We start from the raw sequence: 14,897 nt of genomic DNA, 5'->3' as shown, positions 1-14,897 counted from the left end.
TAAAAACGTAAGCTTGGCATGAAAACAATAAGTCCTCACAAAGTACTAGATCCCCAAAAATTGAAAAGCTACGGGTCTCTCAAAATGTCGACATTTTTTTTTACAAAGTTTGGATTTTTTCTCACCTCTTAAATAAAAAGAGAACCAATACATGTTTGGCATCTGAAAACTCATAATGACCTGGAGAATCCTAATGGCAGGTCAGTTTTAGCATTTAGTGAACATGGTGTGGTAGGTCTGTTCACTCAGCTGCACATGGAGGTAGACACGGGTACACTGCAGCTTTAAGAACTTCCTTTGGATTGATGTAGGCAGCATAAATCAAGGTGCGGTAAAGAAAATACAGCCCTCTGGGCAAAACAGGAAAACAAAACAAAAGGGTGGCAGAACAAGCACAGTCCTTCTATGAGCGGGCTTCTTCGCACACACGGCTGGCAAAACACACACTGTTCAGCTTCACAAGTCCATGCAACACTTTCCTGGAGTGCTCTTTCTCCAGGTGCACACACTGAACACTGAAAGCTCTTTCTTTCTGCCATTTAAGCCTAGAGCATGTGACTCCTCAATCACATGACTGATTACATGATTGTGACACCACCCGGGTCCTTTCAGCACACAGTGGTGTCGGCCCGGTAGGTGGAGATATGGGAGGACACTCTCCCACCCACTTTATGAATATCCCTCTAAAAACCAGCCCATAACATATGTTAACTTAACCCTCGCAACACTTACGGCGTTGGAGGAAATAAAACTCTGGATTTTATATCACTGACGCCATTAAGCGTAGTGAAACATATCTCCCCTCTATTACATTACCAGTGACACAATGGTAAAAAAAAAAACCCTCAAAAAACAATTGTGGAATTGCACTTTTTTTTCCAATTTCACTGCACTTGGAATGTTTTTTCCTATTTTTTAGTACACTGAATGCTAAAATCAATGGTTTCATTCAAAAGTCCAACTTGTCCCACAAAAAACAAGCCTTCACATGGCCATATTGATGGAAACATAAATAAAAGGAAGAAAGGGAGCAAAAAGCAAAAATGCAAAAATGGAAAATTCCAAGGCAGTGAAGGGGTTAAGCCTTTATCTCTGCAGTAATTCTCACCTAGTAGTCTTCTTCAAAGTGACACAGTTGTCCAGGATTATGGCTATCTGGGAAGTTATCTTCCAACACAACCTATTCCATCTATGCTTTATGCATGGGTTTGTACCAGTCACTAAGTGGTGACATTTCTGCCTGTGTCCGTGAGTCCTTATGACCGTAATGACAATGCCTTTCTCAAAATCTCAATCCCTAGGCCTGAAGAATCCAACATGTATGTAATGTCTTGTGCACTTGGCCCCACCAACTATGGTGCGATGGAATGGAAAGATTCAGGTGTGATGGCGCTCCATTTTAATAGTCGTTCTCCAGGAATAATGATTTTATCATTCGCAATCACTGGCTTATCCCTTGTCAAAAGTATTAAAGAAAGATTTACAGTATCTACCGACCTCTAGTTCTGGCTCGGAGCCATTGCCACCAGTCTTAGCTGCAAGGCTGCAGTGGTCTCATCAAGACTAGAGAGTATGTGACTACTGCACCAAGCGACTGGCTCAGCGGTGATGGTGAGGAAGAGTAAAATTTACTTGAATCATAAAAATAAGTGATGGTGTAATAATTATAGGGGATAACTCAGGAGACTCTTTGCGTGGAACAAGACAACTACAGGACACAGTTTTATAATCACACGGTGACTCAAACAGGTGCAGAGAGAAACTCAAGTCCACAATACTTGGTGCAAATAATAAACACAGCTTAACAGTCTATAGAAAACTTCAGAGGGAAATGCAGTCAAGCAGAAAGTTTATGAAGCACAATTATTCTTGAGGAAACTTGACACGAATAAATCCTTGTCTTAGTCAAAACACAGATAGATATGCTTATAAGGCAGTTCAAAACATATCTTAGCTCAACAAGGGAGGCCTGGTTAATAGTCTCAGGTTATTGCAGAGCAGAAGCAGCTTACATGTCCAGCAAATGCAGATGAAGTAAACACGAGCAGCAGATGAAGGAGGATTACTGGAAACTTGTGTATGCAGCAGGAACTCAGAGCAGAGTAGCAGGATCACCACACAGGTTCACAGGAGCAGGTGTACAGCCAGGGAGTAATCAGAGGTCAGGAGCTGGATGCAAGGCAGAATACTCTAGCACAGACTGAAGGCTGGGGTGGAGTTTTATAGCAGGAAGACACAGTGCACATGAGACCAAAGACGCCATCTTGGAAAAGGGCAGTAATGCACAAAAGGTAAAAAATGTTCAGAGTCCTGACATTACTCCCTCCTTAGAAGCGGCCTCAGGATGATCCTGGACCTGGTTTCTCAGGGAATCGCTGATGAAAACGAGAAATCTTCTGTTGGGCATTGATGTTTTCCACAGGTTCCCAAGAGTCTTCCTCAGTGGGATATCCCTTCCATCTTATCAGATATTGGAGCCGATTCCTGCGAATCCTGGAATCAATAATTTCCTCCACCACAAATTGTTCTTGCCCATCAATCACCACAGGCTGCGGAGGTGGCACAACATGTCCCTGGAAGGTTTTAGGAGATACAGGCTTTAGTAAAGATACATGAAAAACTGGGTGTACCTTCATTGTCCTAGGCAGCTTCAGCCGGCAGGCCACAGAGCTCACAATACCGTTGATCTTGAAAGGGCCAATGAATTTCTGTCTAAGTTTTTGTGAAGGAATGTTTAACTTCAGATTCTTAGTTGCTAACCACAGAGAATCTCCTACCTTGAACATGGGTGCAGGTTTACGGAATCTATCAGCCGATCTCTTATAACGTTCTTGAGCTGTGGTCAGGGATTCCTTTAGAAGCTCCAGATTTTGTCTCATCGCAGTCAGCCTTTCCTCCACTGCTAGAACCGGAGAATTAATTTGAGACCTAGGTAAAATACATGGATGATAACCCAGATTGGCAAAGAAAGGTGTAAATTTAGTGGAGGCGCTCTGAGAATTATTATATGAAAATTCGGCTAACAGCAGCAACTCCAACCAATCATCCTGGAGATGGCTGACATAGCATCTTAGATATTGTTCCAGCATCTGGTTGGTATGCTCAGTCTGACCATTTGTCTGGGGATAGTAAGCATAAGAGAGACAGACATTAATATTGAGTGCAGAGCAAAACCCCTTCCAGAATCTTGAAGTGAACTGTACTCCACGGTCAGAGATGATCTCATCCGGAACCCCATGGAACTGAAAGACATTCTGTACAACCAAGTTCACAGTATCTTTAGCTGAGGGGAGGCCGGTGCATGGAACGAAATGAGCAGCTTTAGTCAGGCGATCAACTACCACCATGATTGTTTTCATGCCCACCAATGTAGGCAGCTCCACAATAAAGTCCATTGATATAGACCCCCAAGGGCGGGACGGAACAGGTAATGGTTGTAGAAGACCCGTAGGTGCCACATGAGGAGTCTTGTAACGGGCACATACCTCGCAAGAGAGAACATCCTTCAGGCAAGTTGGCCACCAGAAAAATTGGCTTAGGAACTCTTGTGTCTTCTGTACCCCCTGTGACCAGCCAACTTGGAGTAATGTACCAACTTGAGGATCTGCAGACGGACGGCCTCAGGGACATAGATATATCGAGCTCTGAACCACATGCCACCCTTAAAGACAAGATTTATATCAACAGGTGGGATGGCCAGAAATACATCACTGTCATAAGCCTCCCTGAACTTCTTCCACAAGTCCTGATCGTGGATAACTCCGATGAAATTGGCATCAGATAGAATGGTCTTGGATGGGGCTCCAGGTATGGAATCCGCAGCATGGATTCGGGATAAAGCATCAGCCTTCCCATTACGAGAACCTGGACGGTATGAGATAACAAAGTTAAATTGATTTAAAAATAAGTTCCAACGAGCCTGACAAGGAGAAAGACATCTAGCGGATCAAAGGAACTCTAAATTGCGATGGTCAGTCAGCACTATGATCTGTTGTGCAGCTCCTTGCAGATGATGCCTCCATTCTTTGAAAGCCGCAATAATAGCCAGCAATTTCTTGTCTCCCACATCGTAATTCTTCTCTGCTGAAGTTAGTCTACGGGAAAAGGAAGCACAAGGATGTAGCAGACCCTTCTCTCCAGTTCTATGGGAGGGAATAGCCCTCAAAGCATTATCAGAAGCGTCCACCTCCACAATGAAAGGATGTGTTGGATCTGGGTGTATCAACAGCGGTGCTGATGTGAAACAGATCTTAAGCCGAACAAAAGCTTCTTGATCCTGTGATGACCACTTAAAGGGCTTTTCCTTCTTTGTCAAGGAAGTAATGGGACAGACAATATCAGAAAAATTTCGAATGAAGCGTCTGTAGAAATTTGCAAAACCAATAAAACGTTGGACCTCCTTAACATTCTTGGGTACCGGCCAGTCAAGGATAGCCTGAATCTTACCAGATTCCATGTTCAGCCCCTGGGGAGAGATGATATAACCTAAGAACTGTATCTCAGAACAATGGAACTCTCATTTCTCTGGCTTAATATACAGATGGTTCTCTTTCAGACGTCTTAAAACAGTTTTGACATGTTCTTCATGTTCCTGTAGAAAGTCAGAAAAGATTAGTATATTGTCCAAATAGATCAATACAAACTGGTCCAACAAATCTCTGAAAATGTCATTAGTAGTGTTGAGCATTCCGATACCGCAAGTATCGGGTATCGGCCGATACTTGCGGTATCGGAATTCCGATACCGGGATTCCGATACTTGCCGCGTATCGGATACCGGAATCGGAAGTTCCAAGATTCAAAATGCAGAAATTCAGCCAATGAGAATGATTCCAAGTGTGGGCACATCCTGTTTAGCATGGAGGGCATGAAACTACTGGCAAGGCTGTGATTGGCTGCTGAAATGATGTCATGATGCAGTTTAAAAGTCGCTGGCGCCATTTTGCGATCACTCTGCTGTGAATTCAGTTAGTGACAGGACACTGTTTGCTGACTAAGGGACAGTTTAGAGATAGCGATTTGCTTCTTTGTGCTTTCCAAAGGCTAATTTAGCAACCGCTGTGTTCACCTACTATTCACCCTGCTTTTGCCTTGTAGCGCTGTTTTCACAGCGATCTGCAAGGTCTGTGTGTGTGTGTGTGTGTGAGTGCAGCCCACTCTCTAGTCTGAGTGCAGCCACATAGGCCATCCATAGCTGGTTGTATTCAGTTCAGGGAGGGTGGTTCATTGCCTCATACTGTTCTTTTTTTTTTTTTTTTTTCAAGTAGTGTAGTCTGCTGCTAATTTATTCAAAAAAATCCTATTAGTGTCTTTCCACCCGTCTCCAGCTAATTTGTGGAAAAACACTACATAGGATAACGTAGAGGAGGGTTTTTGGGCCTTGCAGCGCCGTTTACGGCTGTCTGCACGGTCTCCGTGTGACTGCAGCTCGCCCTGTAGTCTGTGAGCAGCCGTAGCCTGGTTGTCTCCAGCTCAGGGTTGTTCACTGCGTCATACCGCCAAATCAATTTTCATTTTGTTTTAAGTAGTGCAGGCTGCTGCACATTTTTTCAAAAAATTCCTATTAGTGTCTTTCCACCCGTCTCCAGCTAATTTGTGGAAAAACACTACATAGGATAACGTAGAGGAGGGTTTTTGGGCCTTGCAGCTCCGTTTACGGCTGTCTGCACGGTCTCCGTGTGACTGCAGCTCGCCCTGTAGTCTGTGAGCAGCCATAGCCTGGTTGTCTCCAGCTCAGGGTTCTTCACTGCGTCATACCGCCAAATCAATTTTCATTTTGTTTTAAGTAGTGCAGGCTGCTGCACATTTTTTCAAAAAATTCCTATTAGTGTCTTTCCACCCGTCTCCAGCTAATTTGTGGAAAAACACTACATAGGATAACGTAGAGGAGGGTTTTGGGGCCTTGTAGCGCCGTTTACGTCTGTCTGCACGGTCTCCGTGTGACTGCAGCTCTATCTGTTGTCAGTTCAGCCCCCAAAAAATAAATAAATAATAAAGTTCACCAAACACACCAGTGACACCACTTTACATTTGTGTAGGCCACATTAGCTCATATTAAAGTCTAGTCCACACTTTAGAAAATTAGTGTTTCTTATACCTGTTAGGAGGAGTTGTTCAGGAATAAGCACACAAAGCCGTTAGTACTTTTCTGCTTATCTTTATCAGTCAACCAAGATGAAGAAGGCAGTGAGTAAGGCACGTGGGCGTGGGCGCGGAGCAGGGAGGGGACGTGGGGATTCTGTGCCTGCTGCGGGCACCGGTGACTCATCAGCACCCACTTTCACCAGGCAACAGTCGTTCATGCGCAGCTTTGTGTCAGAGCGCCGTACACCGCTGCTGCGTGAAGAACAAATTGAAGCCGTTGTTGGATGGATGGCAGCTAATGCATCAACTTCAATTAGTGCCACATCCTCTCAGACACAGAGCACTGGAGAGCAGCCATCTGTCTCTTCACCACCTGCCAAATTGCCCAGGCAGACAGAGAGCCCAGGACAGGAGCCGTCTCTACTTCTGTTCTCTGAATCTCTTGGCTTCGAAACAGGGGGCCAGCCAAGCAGCATTGGAGAAATGGAAGAAGAGGCAGGGTGCAGTGATGCCCAACAGCTTTTTCTCTCTTCCTCTGAAGAGGCGGGTGGGCCAGTGGCTCCGGTCACCACATCGCAGGCCGCATCAGCTGATGATGACACTCAGGTGCCACTTACTGGTGCGTGCTCTGCTGCTGAGACTACCCAGGAGGAGCAGTTGGGGGCAGAGGGTAGTGTAGATGATGAGGTCCTTGACCCATCTTGGCGTGAGGGACAGGAAGGTGGTGGGAGCAGCTCTGAGGAAGAGATTCCCCGTACGGCCCAAAGAGGGAGAGGGAGGGGGAAGACTGCGGATCCTGCAGCCTCCGCTTTGGCACCCGTTAGGAGCATGTCTCTTCCAAAAGCCAAAAAGGGCGCTCCCAAGACTTGCAGTGCCTGGTCCTTTTTTGACACAGTTGCAGATGACATTTGCTATGTCAGATGCAAGGTGTGTCATCAAAAAGTCAAAAGAGGGAAAAATTTCAGCAACCTCAATACCTCCAACATGTGGAAACATGTGCGCAACAGGCACCCGGCGGAGTTAGAAAAACACACTGAAGAGCTAGGCCAACCAACAGCGGCAGCTACCACCTCTTCAGCTCGTGTTGCCTCTTCCTCTAGCTCACACGCAGCTGTTTCGGCTTCCTCCCAGGATCGCCGTGGAAGAACCTCTGGCCCTGTTGTCCAGAGACCCGCTGTAATTCCACCCGCAGCACCACTTTCCCAGTCATCCACACACTCCCAGCCCAGTCTACAGCCATCGGTAGTACAGGCATGGGAGAAAAGGCGGCCTTTCTCGTCAAACCACCCACGAGCACAGGCTCTGACTGCAGGCATTGCCAAACTTCTGTCACTGGAAATGCTGTCATTCAGGCTGGTGGAGACTGACAGCTTCCGTGACTTGATGTCATTGGCAGTCCCACAGTACAATGTGCCCAGCCGCTTTTACTTCAGCAGGCAAGCCGTCCCTGCCCTGCACAAGCATGTGGAGGGACACATAAAACACGCGCTACTGAACGCCGTCAGTAGCAAGGTCCACCTCACCACCGATGCGTGGACCAGTCAACATGGACAGGGGCGATACCTTTCCCTCACTGCCCATTGGGTTAATGTCGTTGAGCCGGGTACAGACCGTGCGAGTGGCGCAGGACGTGTCCTGCCCACTCCAAGGATTGCAGGAATCCATTCTGTACGCATTGACTCCTCCTCTTACACCAGTTCCTCAGAATCATCGCTGCAGGAGCCGTCACAGTCCACCTCCACATGGACCCGTGATGAACGTGTACCTGTTACGACCGACATGAGCACAGCCGTGGCCAAACGTCAACAGGCTTGAAATTAATTTTTTTGGGGAATCGTAGCCACACAGCGCAGGAGCTCTGGAATGCCATCAAGCAGGAGAGCGATGTGTGGTTTGTGCCAGCGAATCTCCAGCCAGGCATGGTAGTGTGTGATAATGGCCGAAATCTGGTGGCAGCTCTGGGCCTCGGCAACCTCACTCACATCCCATGTCTGGCACATGTGCTCAATTTGGTCGTGCAGAGCTTTTTGAGGGACTATCCGGATCTTGATGCACTGCTGCACAAGGTCCGCCTAGAGTGTGCTCACTTGCGGCGTTCCAGCACGGCAAAAGAGCGCATTGCGGCTCTGCAGCGCCGACACCGCCTGCCGGAACATCGCATCGTATGTGACCTACCTACCAGGTGGAATTCCACGTTACATATGTTGGAGCGGTTGTGTGAGCAGCAGCAAGCTGTAATGGAGTACCAGCTGCTTCAGGCGCAAAGAAGTCGCAGTCAGCGCCGTACAGACTTCACAACCACAGAGTGGGCCACTATGAATGACGTCTGCCAGGTTTTGCGTCCCTTTGATTATTCCACGCGGATGGCGAGTGCAGATGATGCACTAGTCAGCATGACTGTCCCCCTTATCTGCCTGCTTGAAAAATCACTGCAAGCGCTAAGGGATGATGTTGTGGAAGAGGTGGAGGATGAGGATTCACCATTTCCATCATCTTCTGGACAGTCAGCGCCACGTGGTTCCTCACAAACACGTAGGCAGGGGACAGTTTGTGAGGAGGATGAGGAGGAGTCAATGGAGGAGGAAGACATCCGTCCAGAGGAGGGAGTTACCGAATTGTCCAGTACTCGGTGTGTACAGCGAGGGTGGGGTGATGACGAGCGGGCAGAGATCACGCCTCCAGCAGGGGACAGCATTTCTTGGGCAGTTGGCAGTCTGCAGCACATGGTGGATTACATGCTGCAGTGCCTGAGAAACGACCGCCGCATCGCCCACATTCTCAACATGTCTGATTATTGGGTGTTCACCCTCCTCGATCCTCGCTACCGGGACAACGTAGAAAGCCTCATCACACCATTGAACCGGGAGCGAAAAATGTGGGAGTACCAAGACACACTGGTCAATTCCATCATCTTCTCCATTCCAACTGAGAGAAGTGCTGCTAGTGCATTACAAAGCAGCTCAGTGCGTCCAGGCAGTGGAGGAGGCTCTGCACAAAGAGGGAGCAGAAGCAGTGCCTCTGCCCAAGGCAAGACCAGTATGGCCCAACTGTGGCACAGTTTTCTGTGCCCCCCACAAAAGTCTACACCATCACAGACGGCTCCAGTCAGCAGGAGGCAACGGTTCCGTCAGATGGTGACAGACTACATGTCTTGCCCTCTTGCTGTACTCCCAGACGGCTCTTCCCCTTTCAAGTTTTGGGTCTCAAAGCTGGATACATGGCCAGAGCTAAGCCAGTATGCATTGGAGGTGCTGTCTTGCCCTGCGGCCAGTGTATTATCGGAACGTGTCTTTAGTGCTGCAGGTGGTGTACTAACTGACCGTCGCATGCGACTATCCTCCGATAACGTTGACCGGCTTACTTTCCTGAAAATGAACAAGGCCTGGATCTCGCAGGAATTTGCCACTCCTCCTCCTGATTAAATAATTAGGTCACTGTATACGTTATCCAGGTCTCCTGTTGTGTTCATCTTTCTACCACCTGAACTTAAATTCCTGTGCTCCAACACCGCCAGTTGAGGCTCAGAAGTGCCGTCTGCACAGTCAAAACATACGACCCAGTGTTATTGGGTTTCAGTAACGTCAGCTGATCCCCAGCTGTGTAGCCGGCAATGTGTCATGCGACCGCCACGCTGACACAACAACTGAAATGTAAGGGAATCTGTCCCCCCCCCCCAAGGCGTTTGTTACTGAAAGAGCCACCTTGTGCAGCAGTAATGCTGCACAAGGAAAAGGTAGCTATTTTTGTTTAGCTCCTTGCACACGCAGAACTTAACACTTATAAAATGTGTCCACTGATACCGTAAAACCGTCCCGGAGGTGGGACTTTCCTTCGTAATGTGACGCAGCACAGCCGTCATTCCTACCCCCACGGCGCCGCGCACCGGCTCCTCAGCGTTGTTTTATTCCGTCCCGGAGCCTGCGCTGTTATGTTATCCCGTGGCCAGGCACACTTAGCGCTGCCCGTCTTCTGGCATCATTTGGTGTCAGGATGGCTGCGCCTGTGCGGCCGCGCTGGCAGAGAGCCCGCCTCGCAGTGTCTTCTGATTTAATCCCACTGGGGGCCTGGGATCCATGGACATGCGCAGTGCATATCTGAACCTCCACCTCTCACTCATTTCCCTATGGCTTCTTCAGACTGTTCGGTGTCAGCTGGTCCCTAATAGCATGCCACGGCCGTGACACCGCACAGTCTTAAGAAGCCGTAGGGAGGGGAGTGAGAGGCGAGGATATGCACTGCGCATGTCCATGGATCCCAGGCCCCCAGTGGGATTAAATCAGAAGACACTGCGAGGCGGGCTCTCTGCCAGCGCGGCCGCACAGGCGCAGCCATCCTGACACCAAATGATGCCAGAAGACGGGCAGCGCTAAGTGTGCCTGGCCACGGGATAACATAACAGCGCAGGCTCCGGGACGGAATAAACCAACGCTGAGGAGCCGGTGCGCGGCGCCGGGGGGGTAGGAATGACGGCTGTGCTGCGTCACATTACGAAGGAAAGTCCCACCTCCGGGACGGTTTTACGGTTGCAGGGGACACATTTTATAAGTGTTTAGTTCTGTGTTTGCAAGGAGCATGATGAAAAGAGCCACCTTTTCCTTTTGCATCTTTTGTGCTGCACAAGCTGGCTCTTTCAGCTACAAACGCCTTGGGGGGGGGTTAAAGGTTCCCTTTCGACTTTCTCAGGCTTCGGCCTACATTGTGTTCCTCTGCTTTTCCACCTGTCCCTGGGCTCCAACACCGCCAGTTGCCGTCCAGAAGTGCTGTACGCACAGTCAACAGTCGCTCCTCTGTTATTGGGGTTCAGTAACGTCAGCTGTTCCCCTGCTGTGTGTGTGGCAATCCCTCCTACCTCCTCCAACCTCCTCCTCCTCCACCTGTCCCTGGGCTCCAACACCGCCAGTTGCCGTCCAGAAGTGCTGTACGCACAGTCAACAGTCCCTCCTCTGTTATTGGGGTTCAGAAACTTCAGCTGTTCCCCTGCTGTGTGTGTAGCAATCCCTCCTACCTCCTCCAACCTCCTCCTCCTCCACCTGTCCCTGGGCTCCAACACCGCCAGTTGCCGTCCAGAAGTGCTGTACGCACAGTCAACAGTCGCTCCTCTGTTATTGGGGTTCAGTAACGTCAGCTGTTCCCCTGCTGTGTGTGTGGCAATCCCTCCTACCTCCTCCAACCTCCTCCTCCTCCACCTGTCCCTGGGCTCCAACACCGCCAGTTGCCGTCCAGAAGTGCTGTACGCACAGTCAACAGTCCCTCCTCTGTTATTGGGGTTCAGTAACGTCAGCTGTTCCCCTGCTGTGTGTGTGGCAATCCCTCCTACCTCCTCCAACCTCCTCCTCCTCCACCTGCCCCTGGGCTCCAACACCGCCAGTTGCCGTCCAGAAGTGCTGTACGCACAGTCAACAGTCCCTCCTCTGTTATTAGGGTTCAGTAACGTCAGCTGTTCCCCTGCTGTGTGTGTGGCAATCCCTCCTACCTCCTCCAACCTCCTCCTCCTCCACCTGTCCCTGGGCTCCAACACTGCCAGTTGCCGTCCAGAAGTGCTGTACGCACAGTCAACAGTCCCTCCTCTGTTATTGGGGTTCAGTAACGTCAGCTGTTCCCCTGCTGTGTGTGTGGCAATCCCTCCTACCTCCTCCAACCTCCTCCTCCTCCACCTGTCCCTGGGCTCCAACACCGCCAGTTGCCGTCCAGAAGTGCTGTACGCACAGTCAACAGTCCCTCCTCTGTTATTGGGGTTCAGTAATGTCAGCTGTTCCCCTGCTGTGTGTGTGGCAATCCCTCCTACCTCCTCCAACCTCCTCCTCCTCCACCTGTCCCTGGGCTCCAACACCGCCAGTTGCCGTCCAGAAGTGCTGTACGCACAGTCAACAGTCCCTCCTCTGTTATTGGGGTTCAGTAACGTCAGCTGTTCCCCTGCTGTGTGTGTGGCAATCCCTCCTACCTCCTCCAACCTCCTCCTCCTCCACCTGTCCCTGGGCTCCAACACCGCCAGTTGCCGTCCAGAAGTGCTGTACGCACAGTCAACAGTCGCTCCTCTGTTATTGGGGTTCAGTAACGTCAGCTGTTCCCCTGCTGTGTGTGTGGCAATCCCTCCTACCTCCTCCAACCTCCTCCTCCTCCACCTGCCCCTGGGCTCCAACACCGCCAGTTGCCGTCCAGAAGTGCTGTACGCACAGTCAACAGTCCCTCCTCTGTTATTGGGGTTCAGTAACGTCAGCTGTTCCCCTGCTGTGTGTGTGGCAATCCCTCCTACCTCCTCCAACCTCCTCCTCCTCCACCTGTCCCTGGGCTCCAACACTGCCAGTTGCCGTCCAGAAGTGCTGTACGCACAGTCAACAGTCGCTCCTCTGTTATTGGGGTTCAGTAACGTCAGCTGTTCCCCTGCTGTGTGTGTGGCAATCCCTCCTACCTCCTCCAACCTCCTCCTCCTCCACCTGTCCCTGGGCTCCAACACCGCCAGTTGCCGTCCAGAAGTGCTGTACGCACAGTCAACAGTCCCTCCTCTGTTATTGGGGTTCAGTAACGTCAGCTGTTCCCCTGCTGTGTGTGTGGCAATCCCTCCTACCTCCTCCAACCTCCTCCTCCTCCACCTGCCCCTGGGCTCCAACACCGCCAGTTGCCGTCCAGAAGTGCTGTACGCACAGTCAACAGTCCCTCCTCTGTTATTGGGGTTCAGTAACGTCAGCTGTTCCCCTGCTGTGTGTGTGGCAATCCCTCCTACCTCCTCCAACCTCCTCCTCCTCCACCTGTCCCTGGGCTCCAACACCGCCAGTTGCCGTCCAGAAGTGCTGTACGCACAGTCAACAGTCCCTCCTCTGTTATTGGGGTTCAGTAACGTCAGCTGTTCCCCTGCTGTGTGTGTGGCAATCCCTCCTACCTCCTCCAACCTCCTCCTCCTCCACCTGTCCCTGGGCTCCAACACTGCCAGTTGCCGTCCAGAAGTGCTGTACGCACAGTCAACAGTCCCTCCTCTGTTATTGGGGTTCAGTAACGTCAGCTGTTCCCCTGCTGTGTGTGTGGCAATCCCTCCTACCTCCTCCAACCTCCTCCTCCTCCACCTGTCCCTGGGCTCCAACACCGCCAGTTGCCGTCCAGAAGTGCTGTACGCACAGTCAACAGTCCCTCCTCTGTTATTGGGGTTCAGTAACGTCAGCTGTTCCCCTGCTGTGTGTGTGGCAATCCCTCCTACCTCCTCCAACCTCCTCCTCCTCCACCTGTCCCTGGGCTCCAACACCGCCAGTTGCCGTCCAGAAGTGCTGTACGCACAGTCAACAGTCCCTCCTCTGTTATTGGGGTTCAGTAACGTCAGCTGTTCCCCTGCTGTGTGTGTGGCAATCCCTCCTACCTCCTCCAACCTCCTCCTCCTCCACCTGTCCCTGGGCTCCAACACCGCCAGTTGCCGTCCAGAAGTGCTGTACGCACAGTCAACAGTCCCTCCTCTGTTATTGGGGTTCAGTAACGTCAGCTGTTCCCCTGCTGTGTGTGTGGCAATCCCTCCTACCTCCTCCAACCTCCTCCTCCTCCACCTGCCCCTGGGCTCCAACACCGCCAGTTGCCGTCCAGAAGTGCTGTACGCACAGTCAACAGTCCCTCCTCTGTTATTGGGGTTCAGTAACGTCAGCTGTTCCCCTGCTGTGTGTGTGGCAATCCCTCCTACCTCCTCCAACCTCCTCCTCCTCCACCTGTCCCTGGGCTCCAACACCGCCAGTTGCCGTCCAGAAGTGCTGTACGCACAGTCAACAGTCCCTCCTCTGTTATTGGGGTTCAGTAACGTCAGCTGTTCCCCTGCTGTGTGTGTGGCAATCCCTCCTACCTCCTCCAACCTCCTCCTCCTCCACCTGCCCCTGGGCTCCAACACCGCCAGTTGCCGTCCAGAAGTGCTGTACGCACAGAGCCAAACACCTCGCCAATGTGTTAGTGGGGTTCAGCACCGCCAGCTGTTCCCCTGCTGTGTATACGGCAACGTGTACTGCGACCGCCACGCAGGCACAACAAGTTAAATTTAAGGGAACCTGTCCCCCCCCCCAGGCGTTTGTTACTGAAGGAGCCACCTTGTGCAGCAGTAATGATGCAAAGGGAAAAAGTGCCTCTTTTCGTGGTGCTCCTTGCAGATGCTGAACCTAACACTTATGAAATGTGTCCCCTCACAGCGTTCAACCGTCCGGTAGGTGGAACTTTCCTTTGTCATGTGACGCAGCACAGCCGTCATTTTTACCCCCTTGTCGCCGTGCGCCGCCTCCTCAGCGTTGTTTGAATCTGTCCCGGAGCCTGCGCTGTTAGGTTACCCCTTGGCCATGCACACATTTTGCGCTGCCCGTCTTCTGACATCATTTGCTGTCAGGCTGGCTGCGCCTGTGCGGGTGCGCTGTCCGAGATTCAGCCTCGCGGTGTCGTCTAATGTAATCCCACCGCGGGCCTGGGATCCGTGTCCATGCGCAGTGCATATCCTCGCCTCTCACTCCCCTCCCTACGGCTTCTAAAGACTGTTCGGTGTCAGCTGATCCCTAATAGCATGCCACGGCCGTGACACCGCACAGTCTTAAGAAGCCGTTGGGAGGGGTGTGAGAGGCGAGGATATGCACTGCGCATGGACACGGATCCCAGGCCCGCGGTGGGATTACATTAGACGACACCGCGAGGCTGAATCTCGGACAGCGCACCCGCACAGGCGCAGCCAGCCTGACAGCAAATGATGTCAGAAGACGGGCAGCGCAAAATGTGTGCATGGCCAAGGGGTAACCTAACAGCGCAGGCTCCGGGACAGATTCAAACAACGCTGAGGAGGCAGCGCACGGCGACAAGGGGGTAAAAATG

Source organism: Ranitomeya variabilis, chromosome 2 (genome assembly GCF_051348905.1).
Source record: "Ranitomeya variabilis isolate aRanVar5 chromosome 2, aRanVar5.hap1, whole genome shotgun sequence".
Lineage (NCBI taxonomy): Eukaryota > Metazoa > Chordata > Amphibia > Anura > Dendrobatidae > Ranitomeya > Ranitomeya variabilis.
This window is presented reverse-complemented; position numbering follows the sequence as displayed.